Source organism: Panthera tigris, chromosome A3, assembly GCF_018350195.1.
Source record: "Panthera tigris isolate Pti1 chromosome A3, P.tigris_Pti1_mat1.1, whole genome shotgun sequence".
NCBI lineage: Eukaryota > Metazoa > Chordata > Mammalia > Carnivora > Felidae > Panthera > Panthera tigris.
The window spans coordinates 55483805-55501851 of record NC_056662.1 but is presented as its reverse complement, the minus strand read 5'-3'; the positions used below and the strand labels follow the sequence as shown (position 1 = coordinate 55501851).

General features: G+C 43.4%; 1 long non-coding RNA gene across 1 annotated transcript; it reads right to left on the bottom strand.

Moving 5' to 3' along the window:
- Positions 1 to 4463: 4463 nt before the first annotated feature.
- Positions 4464 to 17960, bottom strand: LOC122237009. Its single transcript, XR_006215205.1, has 3 exons — positions 17835 to 17960; positions 6368 to 6495; positions 4464 to 4623 (listed from the first exon to the last, which is right to left on the bottom strand). It is a non-coding gene; the product is annotated as an uncharacterized LOC122237009 (long non-coding RNA).
- Between the last annotated feature and the right edge of the window lie 87 nt (positions 17961 to 18047).

Genomic DNA, 18047 nt, shown 5'->3' with positions numbered 1-18047 from the left:
GTTTCCTTAGTCGAGAAGTGTCATGTCAATGAAGTTAACTGTTGAGAACAAAGTATTTGAACTTCAAATTGTCATTCAAGAAAAGAATTTTGAGTACTCCTTTAAAAAAATTGGCAGTTGTCATTTAATAGATGATGTGATCTAAAAGCATATTATTTTTTAATGTTACCTAGGAGATCTCATCAGCTTCATGACATTCTTAATCTTTGGTATAATTGTCTAAATTGATAGAACATCTTTTATTAAACTGATAGAGGTACATCCTGCCCTTTTATGAGTCAAGTAAACAGGTGTGATTATTCAGGGCTCTAAGTTCTTACTTCTTTTGTCTTTCCCTTTTTTTTTTTTTATCAACCCTCCTAAAACTTTCTGATACTGATAAAAGTGGCACGGTTTTAAAAGATAAGAAGCACCCAAATTATCTTCTCCCTGACCTTTATGGTTTCCAGAACAAGTCGTTTCTGTTAACAGCGCAGTTCAAGCTTTTTCTTACAAAGGATGCATGGCATTGCGCCCTAAGAAAAACATTTATTGTCCCTGATAAGGAAAGTTATTAAGCCCTCATCTTTGCTCAGAAAACCATTTCGAGCAAAAGAAAATTGGGGGATATTTTAGAACGACTGAGGAAAATTTTGAAAGAAGGGGGGGGAAACGTCCCGTAAGTTACATTTTCTTCAGGTACGCATGTAGTTTTATAACTTTGACTATGCCTTGTTGCAACAAGTAAGATAGGTTTCAAGGATAATTCTTGGCAGCCTTTCGATAGAAGCAGCACACTGACACCGCTGAAGTTTAATGTGTTGAAGGTGAGTTTTGTAAAAAGGATTATTGGGAGAATGTGAGCAGGAAACTGGCACAGAGTTAAAATTCATATAATATGTTAACTGAACTTAAACCTTTAAACCCGGCTGCTTCTTTTTATTATTATTATTATTATTATTTATCTTTTTTTGAGAGAGGGAGAGAGAGAGAGAGAGAGAGAGAGAGAGAGAGCTGGGGAGAAACACAGAAAGAGCGGGACAGAGGATCCAAAGCAAGCTCTGCCCTGACAGCAGCAAGCCCGATGCGGGGCTCGAACTCACAAACCGCGAGATCGTGACTTGGGCCAAAGTCCAAAGCTCAACCGATTGAGCCACCAGGGCGCCCCTAAACCTGGTTGCTTCTTACATTGAGCAATTCAGATTCAGTGGTCATCTTCTGAACGAACCTGTGTGCTTTCATTAAAAGCGGTTTCATGAACAGTGTTTGTTCAGAAAGGCAGATGCATACAAAAGCTCATCCACTAGTGGTCAGCTGCCTTCGTCAGTTTTTTCCTGGGGCTTCAAAACAAACAAGCGGGATCTATGGATCCTTGCAGGTTGCATGGTTTGTGACACTACAACTCTGTTGCCATTAATTCTTAAGGAACTACGGACCGAATGTCCAGGAAGGCAAAGTTATAATATAAACCTCCTCCTTGTTACCAAAAAAGTGGGGGTCTCTTTTGCGCTGTTTTGGACTAGCTGAAGGTACAGTGCATAGTCAGGGAAAAAGCACAAAGTATCTTGGAGCCACATAAAAGGAAGCATACATTTACAAATAATAAGATTCATTAAGGAAAATAATAGAAGAGGCAGTAATAGTCATTAAGTCTAGAATTCATAACTTCAGATTTCTCGTGCACAATAAGCTTTCTGGTGTGCCACTGTTTTTAATAGCCTAGCAGCTTTTTAAAATTCTTTTCTTAAAAGATGATGGGCTTCGAGCGCTAGGATATGCAAGTACACAGAAAAGACTGGCTTTGCTGACCATTTCTTTGTGTTTGGGTATATATTTCTGTATGGCATAATATTTCCACTTGCACTGGTTTCCTGGCACGAAAATGTTTATTGCGCTCATTAGCTAAGAGGGTATCGGCACTGGTCCAATGAACACAGATCTGCCTTCTGATTTCAGCCATTAAATTGCAGTGGGATTCACAGGCTTAACATTGTGGGTGTGAGGATGATAAAATGGAAACTCCGTCTTTAGCCCAGTTACCATGGATGCAGTTAAAGGTCATAGTGCCAGCTGCTAACTAGTTGCCTTTTGAGCTGTGCTTCCCCTCCTGGCTCTGTGTTTTCGAGCACTTCCGTTCCTTGAGGTCTGTCCTGGAATACCTTCACCTAATTTCGTGACACGCTAACCTCTTCTTTAAAACGGCAGGCTCCCTCCTTTCAAGACAACGGTTGCCATGGATCTCCTCTTTTATGTACGTATTATAGACACGGTATAGAATCCAAAGGTAAAGGCCTTAATAAAAATCCAAATTGCTGTGGCTTCTGCATCCTGCGTTACTTTCTCATTTTCTGCACAGCGCTCATTCCCAGCCTCGCCCCCACCGCCCCCAAAAAGTATGGTAAATTCCCATCTTCGTTCAAACTGGTAATGGGTTGAGGCACCGATGCATTCACAACGCGAACCATCAACTTCTTCTTCGTTCGGCCCAAAGTCCTAGGAGTTAATTCCTTGTATTGCATGAGGTGTCAGGGTAATTACTGCTGATCAACCCTGTTTCCCCGCGTGCTGCCCAGCCTCGCGGGCCCCCTGTTTATTGATGCACCGCTACAGCATCGCGGCGCTTTCATTCAGCCAAGCTTCTTAATCGAAAGGGTTTGGACAATGTCGGATTTTCAAAGAGAAGAAGTAGGGGAAAAAATTAAAAGTAGCCAAGCAAAATAAAGTGCCTGGTAAGAAACCTGAATGCTCTACAAAATATTTCCTGATGTCGACACTTCGTCTCAATGCATTTTAAAACTCCCATTCATTCCCCCAAAGAAGGTGCTGTGAGCCTTTCCTTGGGCGACCTAACCGTACGATCACATTTTGAAGTATCTGGGGGAACGTGTAGCTTGAAAAAAAAAAAAAACACTTCGGGAAAGTTTATTGCTTTTTGTTCTATTTAGATATGTCTCAACTGTGTGGAGCTATATAAGCCAGAATACAAAGAAACTTACCAAAAAAAAAAAAAAATGTTGTGCCCCTCTGTTTTAAACACACATTTATATAACTTGTCATTTCATAAAAATAAATTAAGTATTATATGAGCCAAATGTTTCAATTCCACACAAGAGTGGTTTCTGGGGCTCTTGGCAGAATGCCACTATATTCATTTTTATTTCAAACACAATGTGAAGTCTTTAATTTTAATACACTTTGTAACTATAATGGTTATAAGGCATATACTGTATTAATCCACCCTCATCTTTTTCTGGGCCTGGGCAGATTTCACTGGAGAACAGAAAGATCCGTTGATTTCATGTACCTTACATACTTTAAAATACTGCGGGAAGCCTGGGGTGGGGTGCGGAGCCCAGAGAAAGAATTCAGAGCCGGGCACTCAGGGCTCAGCGCCCTAAACGTTGCCACTGGCGTTGGCATATCATCCTTGCACGTGTCCGGTCCCCGAGTTCAAGGGACGGCCAGATAGAAAAGCGAGGCGAGCAGTCGAGAGGGGAGGGGAAGTCCCATCTGCCGCCTGGGGCTCTTCCCCGGCTCTTGAGTCCCTGGGCACCTCCCTCGGGAGCCATCTCTCAGCCTCTGGCAGTCTGAACGGAGAGGAGGACTGGTTAGTCAGCTGATGGGAGCCTCTCTGCAAGCGCCCCATGTGATGGCAGTGTGGTCATGGGCCAAATCCTTCCCCACAGCTCCTTTATCCTCTGGAACTCTACTGGCCAACAGTCAGAGAATGAGCAGGGGACAAGAACACTAGGAGATCCCTGCCCCGTTTAATCCGAGCTAGTCTGCCAGAAAAAAACGAGAGGCTGATGCCCGGTAAGAGGCACCAGAGTGGCAACGACAAATACATATGTAAATCTATTAATCCCCAGGGACAGTCCCCAGGTCTCAGAGCGACCTCAGCAGCAGAGAGGTATTTCTTCATTAAAGGGGCCGGCGGAGGGGGCGGGAGGGAGAAGTCATTCTCCTAAGCCTTGCGACTGTATTCTTGGGGACACCAGAATAACACGTTTCCAGCGCTCAGGGAGACTTGAGCTCTCTCCTCTTCCTCTGCCACACTTCTAATCAGAGAATTTCTTCCTGTGCCTTGTTTACTGTTGATATTTTCTGGCTGATTGGAGAGGAATGACATTTTGACAATTTACTGTAGCAGTAAGCACTGTACAAACAAAAGGTGCTGATGAAAACTGGAACCCATTATTATGTAAATGACGGCTGAGTAACACAGAATCTGTCTCCCAGTCACCATCATTGAGACCAGTTTTACTCAATGATAATAATTTTCATGATTGCAGACTTCAGAGTGATCAGAAATATGCTTTAGCTGTTGCATTTATCTGCTGCTGGTACTTGACCCTTAATTAAATTCTGAAACTTTTTTATATAATAAAGTAAAATACAGCTGACACTTCCGTTCAAACAAAGAGGCTCAAACACAGAGCTACCAAATAAGATAAAGGTATTTCAGACTTACCTCGCTGTATTTATAGTAAACACGGATTGTACAGTGTATTTTGAAAGCGAGCTTAAAGTTTCAAATGCAGATGTGTGTTTTCAAGTAATTTCAATTCTGTACTTCGGCACGGCTCTTCTTAAATAATGCGAAACCTCTGCAGGCTCATCTTGGACACGTCATAATAAAAAAATCTGTTTGAAAGGCATGTAAATGTGCTCTGAAAATAAGTTCTGTGGATTCTTTAAATCATCCGTCTTAATATCTAGACTATTCAAAGCGAGTCCTCAAAACTACGCCACTTATTAAGACCCACACAGCTTGGGGAGCCTGCACTGAGCTTTGGAAAGGAATATTTTCTTCAGAAATGTGTTCTTGTCTTAAAAGGAGAAAGCCAAGGCAAATTTTCAAGCAGCATTTTGGCTTCAATGACAAATTGATTGGCTAAAACAGATGTCAAAGTGAAAATACAAAGAGCCAGGCATTATATGCAGGTATCAGCTGTTTTCTTAAGAATGGCTGACAGTAAAAGACACTTTGGCTAATGTGTTCTTATTCTCTTGAAATCCTGCTAATGCTCCAGAGCATTTATTTACCTTGGAGTTCTCGCACTCTTTCAGGGTTGGCGGGGGAGGGCAGAATGGGGGGGGGGGGGCGGGGAGGGGGAATCTTCGTTCGGAATATGTTAATAAGTAAAAGTCAATTTAAAGGGGGCAATTGTACGAGCCCATTTTTAATATTTCCTTAAATATATAACCCTTTCTAGCCAGGCAGCTCACAGAGCCAATGAGCTAAGAAGGTAATTACTTAAGTGGATTTCATGAAGAGCAGAAAGATGATTGTGTCACATTAAATAACAATTGTGTCCTTAATGATGTGTTGTGCTATAATGCAAACACCCCTCCGCCATCTCTGGCCAGGGCTCCAGTGTTCCTTTCTAATGACTCCTGGGGCTTCGGTCCCCTTGCCACGACTCGGGGCTTTCAGAGCCTATGTAAACACCAAGTGAGCTGGTATATTTTTTTAGACTGTGGTGCCTGCAGCTGCGTGGTCATTGATAAATTGGCTATGAATTGCTGAAATACTTCATATGAATATAAACATTGTTGTAGCTTTGTAGCTTGGAAAAAGGAAGAAAGAAATGGACTGGACCTGACAGAGGAGACGGCAAGTCCAGAACACAACCTTCCAGAGCTTTCGGTCTTTGTAGAGTAAAGGCCCCATTTACTTGGAAACCCAGCACGATAGTCCCCAAAAGTGTGTGTGTGTGGAGGGGGGAGGGATGTGAATGCAGTTTTAGAAATTGCATGAAGTGTGATTTCATATTTAGGCATTTCTCTCCTATAGAATATAGAAGCAGGACATAATATTGCTGTATATTAGATTTTGTTTCTTTGGAATATATAGTATTCTGAGCATCTGTATCCACTCCACTTGGTCTAGAGATACAAAAGAAGGGCCAGCATAATAAATATATCCGATCTCTGACTTAGGATTCACATGAGATGCTATCTAGCCTTAGAGGCAGAATTTTCACAGTGATGTACACTTAAGAAAGAGAGAAAAAAATAAAAACATGAACAGGATAATTAGCCCATGGCTATAATTTTCTTGCCTGCTCTTGGATGCTATTATAATGACCGGTTCCCATATAGTCCATCATAGTATCTCTTCGTAGACTCCACATCAAATCTTTACAAATCATTTCTTTCCCGATGTTAAAATTAATACATCGGCTTTCAAAGGATATGATTCAAATGAAATGTACAAAATGCAATAAACAACCCAAACGTGGAGAAAGTACTTTGCACGAAATCCTATTTGATTAGCAACATACCCATTTCACAGCACGAAGAAATAAGGTCCTTAAGGTCAGGAAATCTGAACCTCACTATAGGTTAAATATCTTGTGGTTGTTGAAATGAGCAAATCTCTTACCTCTAATATTTTGTCTTTGTCTGTTTGTTGTTTGTGCTATTCAAGGAAGGGAGACATTTGGATCAGAACAGATGATTGAAATGGAGACTGGAAACCCCTGATCATGTTGAAAGACACCGGATCCGACTCTGGAAATAAGTAGCACAAAATCAGATTCCATAATCATGAAAGAAACACCCGTGGGCCGCCAAGCATCTCTCTTTGCAGATATAAGATCACCGCCCTGGAGCAAGGGGAGAAGGCCACCTTTACTGGGTCCTGTAGAGGGCACTGCCTTAGCTGATGCTTCCTTCCTGCTCTGTGAGATAGAGTATCAGACCCCACCTCCCCCCGCTTTCTCGGAGCCTGGGTCCACCCAGGTCTGACTGACTCCAAAGCAAGACTTGTTTACAGCATGGATATGATCCAACGGGTGGGAGAGACCGGTCAACATTGAAATCCAGATGCAATAATAAAGCCTCAACCAAGCGCTGCAGGCAGCTGGAGAAGGAGCTGGTGAAGGAGGGGTCACAGAGGCCACCCCTCATCTCCAATATCCTTTTCCAAAACAAGTATGAGCGGCTCTACAAGCTTATGGGAGCTATACATAAGCTGCTTAGAGAGCCGCTCATACTACTGGGCACCGAGGGCTCTAATTACTCGGCAAGTATTTCCCCCTGCACTCTAAACAGTTAAGTATTTTGTGTCCATTTTACAAACAAGAGAGAGAAAACGCATGAACTAAATGATTCCTCGAGCCACACACTCTTCCAAGTGTTTGACGTACATTAACATCTCAAAGCCACCTTGCGAGTTAGGCATTACTGGATTCGTTCCCATTTTACAGATGAGGCAGTGAGCCACCAGGATGAGTGACCAGGGTGAGGTCACGTAGCTGGAGAGCGGAGGGCCAGTTGCGGACCCAGGATGGCTGTCCCGAGCCTGGATCACTGAATTGCACTGCCCTCCAGCAAAAGAAATTAAGGCTGGTCGGAGTGAACCATCCCAGACCGTGGGCAGGGTGGAGGTTATAAACATTGACTAAAAACCCTGTGATGAATGGGGGATGTATTTATTCCTTTCAATACAACCTATCTGGACGCTTTCCTTTTCTCATGATGCATGTACAGAATTCGAGTTGGTGCCCACAAAATTTGCCTCCTACCCTCAGATAGGCATACAGTAAAATACAGACACGGTTCCAGCGAAATCTACGCTTGCACGTATCACATTTAATGTGCTTCTGAATTGTAGATAAATTTATCATCTAGCTTTTTGATGCCAATAAGCCAATTCATATGAAAGAGCCTTGCAAAAAGAAAAAAATTATTCTTGAAGCTTCAGGAAGAGACTTACAAGTAATAATGAAATATCAGAGGAAGGTATAAAATGATTTGGGGTGAAGTTATACATGATAGTATTCGCTCAAAACATTTGAGATAGTAAACTTTTCCATCCTTGAGTGATTTCTGAATTTCTCGCACAGTGCTACTCAGTTTTCTCAATCAACGTTGGGGGCTGGCCCAGCATCCTTTGCAGTTTCCAGAGCATGTGATGATGTTCTATTTCCTTTTCCACCAAACAGAAACCACGGTCTTCTACCGCTTTCCCACCAAGCCCCTCAGACTGAGACACCACGGAGGTCACCGCTCGCCTTCAGGAGCTGGCTGGTCACTAGCTCCTGCATGGCCTCTGCCCTTTAGGGTGGTGTATAGAACCTTCCCAATAAGAACACAGTGTCCCTCTGTTCACATACGGCTGGGGGTTGTAATATATACATTTTAAAGCATATTTGCTGAGCTACCACTATGTACCCAGCACTGTGCACTCCTTGTCTCTCCCTGGAGCATGGATGGAGATTTCAGAGCAGTCCCCTCTCTGAATACAGAGCGAGAGAGAGACCCTCACTGGCCTGAGGCTCCCTTAAGGCTTATGTGACAATGCACCTGCTGAAAATGCAAGCAGGAGCCCTGAACTACATCTAAGCCACTTTACTTTCCTACACAATGATGCTCTCTACCTGGGTTCCCAGAAGCAGACACAGAGGTAGAGTTTATGGTGTGTGTGTGTTGGGCGGGGGGCGGGGGGAGGAGGGGGGAGTGGTTTAAAGGGACCAACAGGTGGGAAGGAAGGGAATAAAGCCAGACTAGGCGGACGGAGAGGATGGGCTGCCTTGAAGTGTCTACAAAGTCCCAGCTGACCTCAGGAGCTCTGGAGCTAGAGTAGCCCTTCAAAGTTGTCCCCAAATGGAGCAAGGCAGTCAGGCTTTTTATCCTCTACATCAGCTGACTGATGATAAGGGATGTCCCAGGAAGAGGCGTGACCTGGGACAAAGCAGCACTCTCCAGCCAAGGAGACTTCAGGAGAGGCTGACAGTTGAGCACCGTTCTGCCCAGCTGGCAGAATGACGGATGTGGGCAGCACAGGATAATGTCCATGAGAGTCTCCGTATCTTAAATCTAGAATCCCGTTCTATGTCCTTTAATGGGAAGCAAATGAGTCCAAAGAATTAGCATTTCTCAGATGCATCAAGTTCGTGTCCGCGCACGATAGGAATCACTCCTACCACGCCCCGGACAGCAGGTCACCTAGCTTCTATTTGGACACTTCTAAGAACAGGAGCTCATTGTTGGGGAGCTTTAGTTGTTACACGGTTTTTCCCAACGTTGAGCCAAATCTTCCAGGTAGAAATTGCTCTTTAATAATAGCCATCGTATTGACAAGTTATTGGCCGGGTAGCAAAACTAGGAAAGAATAGCACGTTTGTGCAAATCTATTTGGACCAAGGACTGAAATAATGGAGTAGATATTTATTCCTTTTTGGAAAAAAAACTATTCTACGGGCTCTTCTCCACCGAAGAGTCAGAGTGATCTTTTTTTAAACAAAGATCAGATCAGTCATAGGCTATGCTCAAACTCCTTTACTTGGAATGTAGCCCACAGGCCTTGTCCTGGCCTACAAGTCCCCTCCTTTCCGGAGCCTGACCCTGGCGCGGCCCTCGCCTCCTACCTAACACCCTGGATTCAGCCACTTTGCTCTTTTTACTGTTCTGCAGACACTCCCACGTCATTCTGCTTCAGGCCTTTGTACTTGCCGGGACGTCTGCCCTTAACGCGCATCCTCCAGACTTTTGCAAGGCTTCATTCAAATGCCAACTTCTCAGAAAGGCTTCCTGACACACCCCTCCTCAGAAGAGCTCCTCACCCTCGCGACCCCCTCATTCTGCTTGCTTTCTCTTCATAGCCCTCGCTAATTCCTAGTGCGTGTGTTGAAGTTTTGTTCGGCACTACATCTCTACGCTCCTAAAACAGTTCCTGGCACATAGGAGCATTAAGTAAATATTTGTTGAGTGAGAACGCAAATAAATAAATCAGTGCACAAACAGAACCTTGCCCAAAAGTTACGGGTAGCGCAGTTGGGAAGTTGCTGAAATGTTCGAGGTGGGGCTCAGAATAAACCTCAACCGAAAGAAAACCATTTAATGAAGGGAAATCCAAACATTTATTCTCCTGAGTCACAATCAAAGAGAAGAGAATTTCTATCGCACTTCATATATAGGCACCATACTGTAAATTCCTGGAGGGCAGGGACCAGGTTTCATTCCTCTCTTATCCCCTGAAGCTCCTAGCCTGGTAACCTTGAGTGCATTAGGCACCCTCTAAATGTCTGTTGAACATAATCAATTTAGCATATCAATCAACCTGGCCACTAAAACCAAGACTTTGGTCACCTGATGCTGTCATGGGGGAACGGAGAAGGCTAGCCTGTTTCAAGCATCATTACATTTTTTTCTTCCGCATCTTTAAGAGCATCAGACCGGTGCACCAAGTTTCTTCAATGTTTCTGTAGACGTAGTTAGGAAAAAAAACATTCAAGATTGCATTGCCATTTAAGAGAGTTTGCTAGCGTTCCGTAGAATGAAAGCCCCATTCAGTGGAACTCGGAAGGACCAGCCCGTAAACAACATTTACGGAGTGGGCTCTGTGCTCAGCCCCACGGTGGTCAGAGCTGCTGTCTTAATGACCCGGAGAAATGCCCAGGACATACTCTGCTGTTGAAGGGAAATTGTGTGGGGAGTTTGGCTGGGTTCCTTGATTTTAGTTTGGTAAACCACCCATTCTGCCTCCTTAGGAGAAATTGGTACAGCGTCCTGAGGCAAATAAATGACTGACCCTGAGTCTCCCCTTTGAGGACCCATGCTTCCCCGGGAAGGCCAGGAGAAGCAAGTCCTTCGGCCCTGCCTAGACCCCTCCCGCCACGACGTGGGGATGTGTTGGCAATGAGGGTAGCTGGTCGATAGTGGTAAGAGACTCATTTAGCAGAGAGGTACTAAAGCAAACATGCAAACATGAACCAAATATCACATGCAAACATGAACCAAATGTCACCAAGTCCGGGCCAAACCTCCCATCGCCAACAGCCTGGGGGGGAGGGGGGGGGTGGTGGGGATAACGAGAAGATGAGGGAAGCAGAGGGAACAGGAAGAGCGGAACAGAGCAAGAGTGACCCATGTGACAGCAGGGGGCCCCGTGTGTCCTGTTCCTTTGTAAAGCGGTGAGCCATGCTAAGAAGACATTTCTTTTTGTTGTTGTTTTTAATGCTTATTTATTTATTTTAAGATGTGGGGGGGGGGCACACAGAGAAATAGAGAGAGAGAGGGAGGGAGAAAGAGAATCCCAAGCAGATTTCATGCTCAGCGCAGAGCCCGACGTGGGGCTTGATCTCACGAACCGTGAGATCGCAACCTGAGTGGAAATCGAGAGTCGGATGCTTAACCGGCTGGGCCACCCAGGCACCCCGAGACGTTTCTTTTTTAAGTTATCTCTTTTTTATTATCATAAAAGGAACCAACTTTTTTTTTAATTTAGACAACACACCCGCGTGCAGAAAGGTTGGATGAATCCACTTGCAATCCTACCACATGCAAATCAGCGCTTGTTAATCTATTTACATGGATGCTACAAGTATCTTTTTCTCTATATAATGTAGCTAATGTCTATTAACAAAAATCTAACTGTTGACCATTAAAGAATTCTGCAGTTCTGCGGTATCCCAGAGAAGGGAATGATCCAGTACGTGATGTTGCTGTACAATCTTTGGTCCATTCATTCAATGAATACTTTGTAAGTACCTACTATGTTCCAAGAAATAGTCTCACAAGCTTGCGATACAAAATGAAAGACATTGTCCTTGTCCTCAAGCAGGTCAAAGCGAGACAAGAAAGTAATTACAGTTCAGTGAATTATAATTCAGTGAGTAGGTGCATCTTGCTTAGCCAGAGACTGAGATTTTCAAAAGACATGATAAATGAATTCAGTATTGATGAGTAGGAGGCAGTTAATAGGAAAAGAAGTTAGGGGGAGGGAACCTGATGTGCAAAGACACGGATCTGAGAGTAAACACTGTGCATCTGAGGAATAGCCAGGAGATCAGATGAACTGGGGCAGAGCAGGCAGAAAACAAAGTAGGAGACGTAGGAAAGGGATCATGCTAAAGAATGCTGACCTTGCCAGGTGCGGGACTCAGGAGGATTCTGAAAAGCCCAGACTGGCATTTCCTAACACGACTCCGAGTCCAGTATAAGGCATGGACTGGGGATACTGGAAGCATGGACAGCGGTGAAGGGTTTACCTGAGCCCAGGTGGTAAGATGCCCCTAAAGAGTACCCAGGACCAAGGGGAGCACGCTTGGATCCCGAGGAAAAGGAAGCAGATGGAGCGGAGGGGGTGGGCGAGACGGGGGTCAGCGTCAGGTGACAAGGCAGTGGGTGGAATATACGGACCAGCCTTCTGGGAGAAAGGACTGGCAGAGGTTGCGGTGCCCAAGCACCAGGCTCGGTGAAGAACCATACAGCCAAGCAAGGAAATGGAATTGAAACTTAGTCACATGGACTGAACTCTACGACAGGAGCGAGAAAAAAGTTGAGGCTTGATGGTTATGCAGGTGTTTGAGGCACAATTCGAGACAAACTGCACCCCGGGCATATGATAGTAAGACTGGTCTGCCCCTTCCTGACTCCCTTCTCAAAATGGCCACCTTCGGGAAAAGTACTGCACAAATGCTGTTCCCCCCAGGTTTTCTGTATTTCACTTCTCACATCTTACCTAATCCATCAGAGGAACTCTATTTCTTCTCACTCTCTTTCCCACCCTTCCTCCCCCTCCTTCCTTCCTTTCTTCTTTTTTTCTTGGAAAAAGACCTGTCGTGATCTGTCTGAATGGAAGGCCGGGGTGGAACAGCACATTAAGTTTGGGACAGTATTTAGAAATATTGAAGTTAGGGGGAGCGTGGGTGGCTCAGTCAATTAAGCATCCGGCTCTTAATTTTCGCTCAGGTCGTGGTGTCAGGGCTCATGAGATCAAGCCCCGCATCAGCTCAGAGCCTGCTCGGGATTCTCTCCCTCTCTCTCTCTACCCCTCTCTGGCTCCTGCATGGGCGCTCTCTCTCTCTCTCTCCCTCTCCTCAAAAATAAATTAATTAATTTACAAAAAGAAATATTGCAGTTAGAAGTTTGCTTCAGAAGACCCACCACACACACACACACGCACACACACACCTCAATCTACACCTCATCTTTTAAAACCAAACCTACATTTCTTCAAGTGTTAGTATCCTAGATCAAACGTGTTAGAGGATTTCTTAGTTAACTTTATCACCTTACCATTTTTCGATTTGGTTTAATTTGCTGGCATGGCAACTCTACTGACATTGGCCTGTAAACTTACGGTTTGTAGCTTTTTAGTCACACAGTTCCAGTGGATTAAACACTTTTATAAGGTGCATCTAGAACACAGTCACTATTTGTCGTATTTGGCCGGGGGGGGGGGGGGGGGGGGGGGGGGGGGGGAATGTGTGCTGAGACTGCAAGCAGGAGAAGTTACCTGCTCATAACTTGAAGCTTCCGGAATAGAGGCAGATATAGATATATGTAAATATGTCTAGATAGAACTTTTCATGTACAATATAATTGTGTTGTAGCTAAAGATAATGTTCCACAGCAGGGTAAATGAGCACATTCGTGAATTATCCATATGTTTAACATCAGTTGGAAAACTCTAATCATTAGTTGAAGAAAACCTTATGTCTCAATCAGAAAAAAATTTCTACATGAACATTGTTTGATAAACTTAGATTCCTGGAATGAATGGCAAGATCTATCAAAGTCAAGCAAGCTTGTGCTTTGCAAACAAATTTTTTTTTTCCCAAACATAATTTTATTTGCTAATGGCCACTTGTCAACCGTGGAGTATCTTTAAGCTATACCAAAACGTACGAACACAAATCAGAAGAAAGCATAATCAATCAAATCGCAAACTTGTCCTTTCCTACCACAGACTAATCTTGAGACATAAATATTACAAGCAGGAATTTAGAAAAGCATGTCCCAAAATAGATTCTATGAAAGATTAGTACCCCATAAGATGTTGACTGTTACTCTATTTAAAAAAAAAAAAAAAATCAGTTGGGAAGGTTTGGGAATGCTGAGTTAATCACTGTTAAACAGGCTTCTTTGCTCTAGACCCTGTCAGAGGCTTTACTACGCTGACATGTGCTGTGAACTTCCAAGGAAAGGCACTATTTCTCAAACGTACTTGTGAGTCAGCAATTGGGAGTAGAGCTTTGTAACTCAGATGGCAGGGAACTAAGGCCCAGGATGAGAAGACTTTTCAAAATGGGTGAAAATCCCAGGTGGTTCCAACTGCACTTCAGGCCTGCAACTGGCCTCAGGATATCCAGGTGCCCAAGAGAGATTTGGGGCAGCTTTGTCACAAACGCAAATGTGAGAAATAAAGGACGTTCGACGACATTCGACATTCCAACAAATGCAACGGAAAGGAGAGAAAAATGAAGAAAACTTCCCAGAGCTGCCACTTTTTTTTTAAAAGCGTGGTATTCCGGGAGGGGTGGCTGGGAACGTGGGGGAGGGCAGGCAGGGATCTCTGCTGCATCACAGGTAACCTGAGGGGCCCAAGTGACGGGTGACGTCCACCCAGCTAATCTACTCTCCCCACGCTGGCAAACATTAATATTCATGTGTTCCCGGACATCTTGGAGGGATGGCTCAATTTAGCTACCATGGTGGAAATCCCCATAAACATTCAGTGCAAACTGCCACAGGGATTGGTCCTTCCTTCTGAAAGCTAAGCCCTTATCACTCCACAATGGCGGCACTTTACATCTGGGATCAATATTTAATTCACGGATGCTAACCCTGAAAGCTGAAAGTACTGTCAGAGATGGCAAGGGGACTCTAAATTTATGTTTTAATTAGTTGGCCATTTCATCAAAAGGTAGACACGGTGTCTGTGGTTTAGAACTCTGAAATAAACCCTATATGAGGAAAAAAAAAAGGCCAGGCACATAGAGCCCATTCATGAACATGTTTATGGTTTCTCTACCTGTGAAAAGGAAAGAGTTTGTGAAGGAGCATTATGGGAGAAATTTACACAGGTTTCTTGTTCATCAAATTCAACCCGTGCATATTTTACTCAGCGGAACGTGAACTTGGGGTGTGGCTACTTAAATCTGGGAGGAGGGGTGGATGTTTTTTTTTTTTTTTTTTTTGCATGCAGATTTTCTCCGGATTGTTAAAAGAAAATAGCACGTACACGGGAGAGAAAGTTTGCAGAGAAAATTTTGTAGGCATCATTTTTTTTTTAAGTATGTCAACTCAAGTACTGTCAATTAAACTTTAAAAGACAGCACTTGTTGGAAAGGAAATCAGAAGCTGTCGCTAACGATGACATACGCGCAGAATAGGTTTTCAGTGCTTTATACACTAACGATTCCGTGACATGGGTGAGACTATTCGTGTAACCAAAACCTTGACTTCTCAACACCGCAGCTGGGAAACAGGAGCTAGCCACAGCTTTGGTCCTCCTCGGTGGAACCCTTGGATTGGCCAACGCACAGAGAACACAGCCCTGTCTAAACTGGTCACGCGCCCAGTCTGCAATACAACCAGCCTCAGGACAGATGTTACAGGGAAAGTGGAAGGTCATTAACAGTTTCATCCCCATTATTATAGGCGCAAAGCCCATCCTTACGATGCACTCTGCTCTAAGAGGGCTAGAAAACCAGTATCTTTCATAGTAATGACTTCCAGTTTACAGCCTTCATTTTGTTATATTTCCTCAATAGCTGTTGTGTTGAGATTAACTGCATAAATGGTCTGCAGCTGTCTGTTATGAATTAAGGGAGTTTAATCAAAGTATTTCTAATGTACAGCATAATGATAATACATGGGGGAAGTACTATTTAAGAGATAATGATGGCTTCAGAAGATCACTGTTGTAATGTTTAGTGCATATGCCTTCAGCATTGAATTTGTTGTTGTTCTGAATATGCTTTAATGGATCACTGAAAAGCTGCCTAATGCAGGATTGTTTGATGGGGCTGACAGAGCTGGAATTAGCCCATTGCTGTTTACTGCATACAGCCATTAAGATTAATTGCTGCCAGATAATTTTGACTGTTTTTATCTTCTGGAAAAAGTGTCACTAATGGGTTTATAAATTGGTTCACTATTACTAATAGTAAGGCCAGTGTAACAGGATAGAATGTCAGCTAATTCTGAAGATAAAGGTAAAAAAGTATAAAGTACTATATGGCTTGCTGGTTTTAAGGGATACTGTTATCTAATAACAGACACGCTGATATATGATGCTCATTAATGCTATTTCCTGAGCTTGGGGTTGAACCTAATAGATGCTAATAAAGTCTTATTTGATGTCCCATTAAAAAGCTCAATCTGTTTTCTACATTAATGCCCAGTGTGGTTTATCACATCTTGGATGACTAAAACCCAAATTCCAATCTGTTCCAAAACCAAGCTTTTTCTAAAACTGAGACTCTTTCTACCTATTTTTGGTTTTTATATATGTGACATCGATACAAACGATGTCCGCAGGAGGACAGAGAAAGTGTATGCACGTGCAATCGTGATAAACAGTGTGTAGGTTACCTATGAAGTTTCCAGTCTGGGCATTTTTATGTAATGTCCAGACAAGCCTCCAGAGACAGTGTGTGTTGCCTTCCCAACTATCGTTTAGGGTTTGTTTGCAACTGAATACAATTTGGAACGTACAGGTACTTTAGCTTCGTGGTGATTAAAAACAACTCACATACCTAAGTCTTAACAGATTATAGCATTAAAAAGTTCTCAAATTTTTCTAAGGAAAGTTAAATGGACATAATTATTTTTAAGCGATGTGATTCTAGCATATAATCCAAAGAGCATCCACAGCCATCACCACGAATTTACCAACCCAGCTTCCCACACCAGTTTGTAGAGGTTAACACATCAAGTCTGCGTTTTCCCAGTTTGCCACAATTTATAATGAAATCCCCTGTGCATCGAGTTTGAAATGTATTCCTTATTTCTAAGAGTGCTAAAAATCAACAGGAGAAAAATATGAACAAGACAGATGGACAGACAGTGAATATTTAACCAGGAAGAAGAAACCGATAATTCATGAGTGGTAAAGTTGCTCTTCCCTCAAGAATGGAGAGTGTAAATTATGAAATATTTCTTTTGTGAAGTCAAAAACATATTTATAGCTCTCAGCTACTTTTTTTTTATGTTGCACTTAAAAGTTTTTACATTTAAAAATACTTGAACTCTCGAAGAATATATATACACATGACAGATTATTTTTCTTCCTTTTTTTGATGGTGTGGTCAGAAGAGAAGAGAACAAAAGCTACATATTCTAAGTAAGATTCTCTGCTGAGTTTAGGTTCGTATAAGGAAGTTTAAGAAAGCCATTCGGGGGGCGGCTGGGCGGTTCAGTCAGTTAAGCATCTGACTTTGGCTCAGGTCATGATCTCATAGTTTGGGGTTTGAGCCCCACATCGTGCGGACGCTGCTCTCTCAGCATAGAATCTGCTTTGGATCCTCTGTCTCCTTTTCTCTCCGCCCCTCCCTCACTCACGCTCTCTCTCTCTCTCTCTCTCTCAAAAATCAATTAACGTTTAAAAAATTAAAATCTGTAAAAGAAAGAAAGAAAGCCATTCTGCTGGATTTTACAACCTTGCTCTAAAGTAAGGTGAGGTCAGATACTGAATCGGGCAATATTTTCTCCTCTCGTATTTTCGGTATTTAACTTAGGTTGAATACTTAGCACAAAAAATACGTGCACTGTCATATATCCTGCCTGCATATAAAGACATTTTTTCCACTGAAGAAAACTAGGACTTTCATTACATCTGTTGGCCACCTCTGGAGGGTTCCCCTCACCCCCCTCCTGAAGTAGGAAATATCACTGAGCTTCTTTAGCAACATAGGCTGCAGTTCTCAGAATAGGCGAAATGTTGCAAGACATTGTTGCAGGTTACAGATTTAGAGGGAAAAAAAAAAAGACCTATATTTAAGCCTCCCTCCACCTCCAGTCCCGCTGGGGAACAGGAATGCCTTGGCTTGGGCCACCTTTGCAAAAACAGTTAACAACCCCCACCCCGGCATAAAGTCGTGTATTTATTCCCTCACCTCTTAGACGCTTTACACCGGTTGGCTTGAAAAATGAAAAACAACCCTGGTTGTACCCGATTGAGAAACCAAGAGGAAGTCTCTTATTTCAAGACCGTTTTCTCTTCCCGTGCAAGGTGCACGGAGGCCCGGTGGTGTCGGTCGGTGGGAGGCGCCGAGCGAAGCCAAGGACCACAGGGGAGGAAGGGAATGGTGCTCCGAAATGATGCGCAC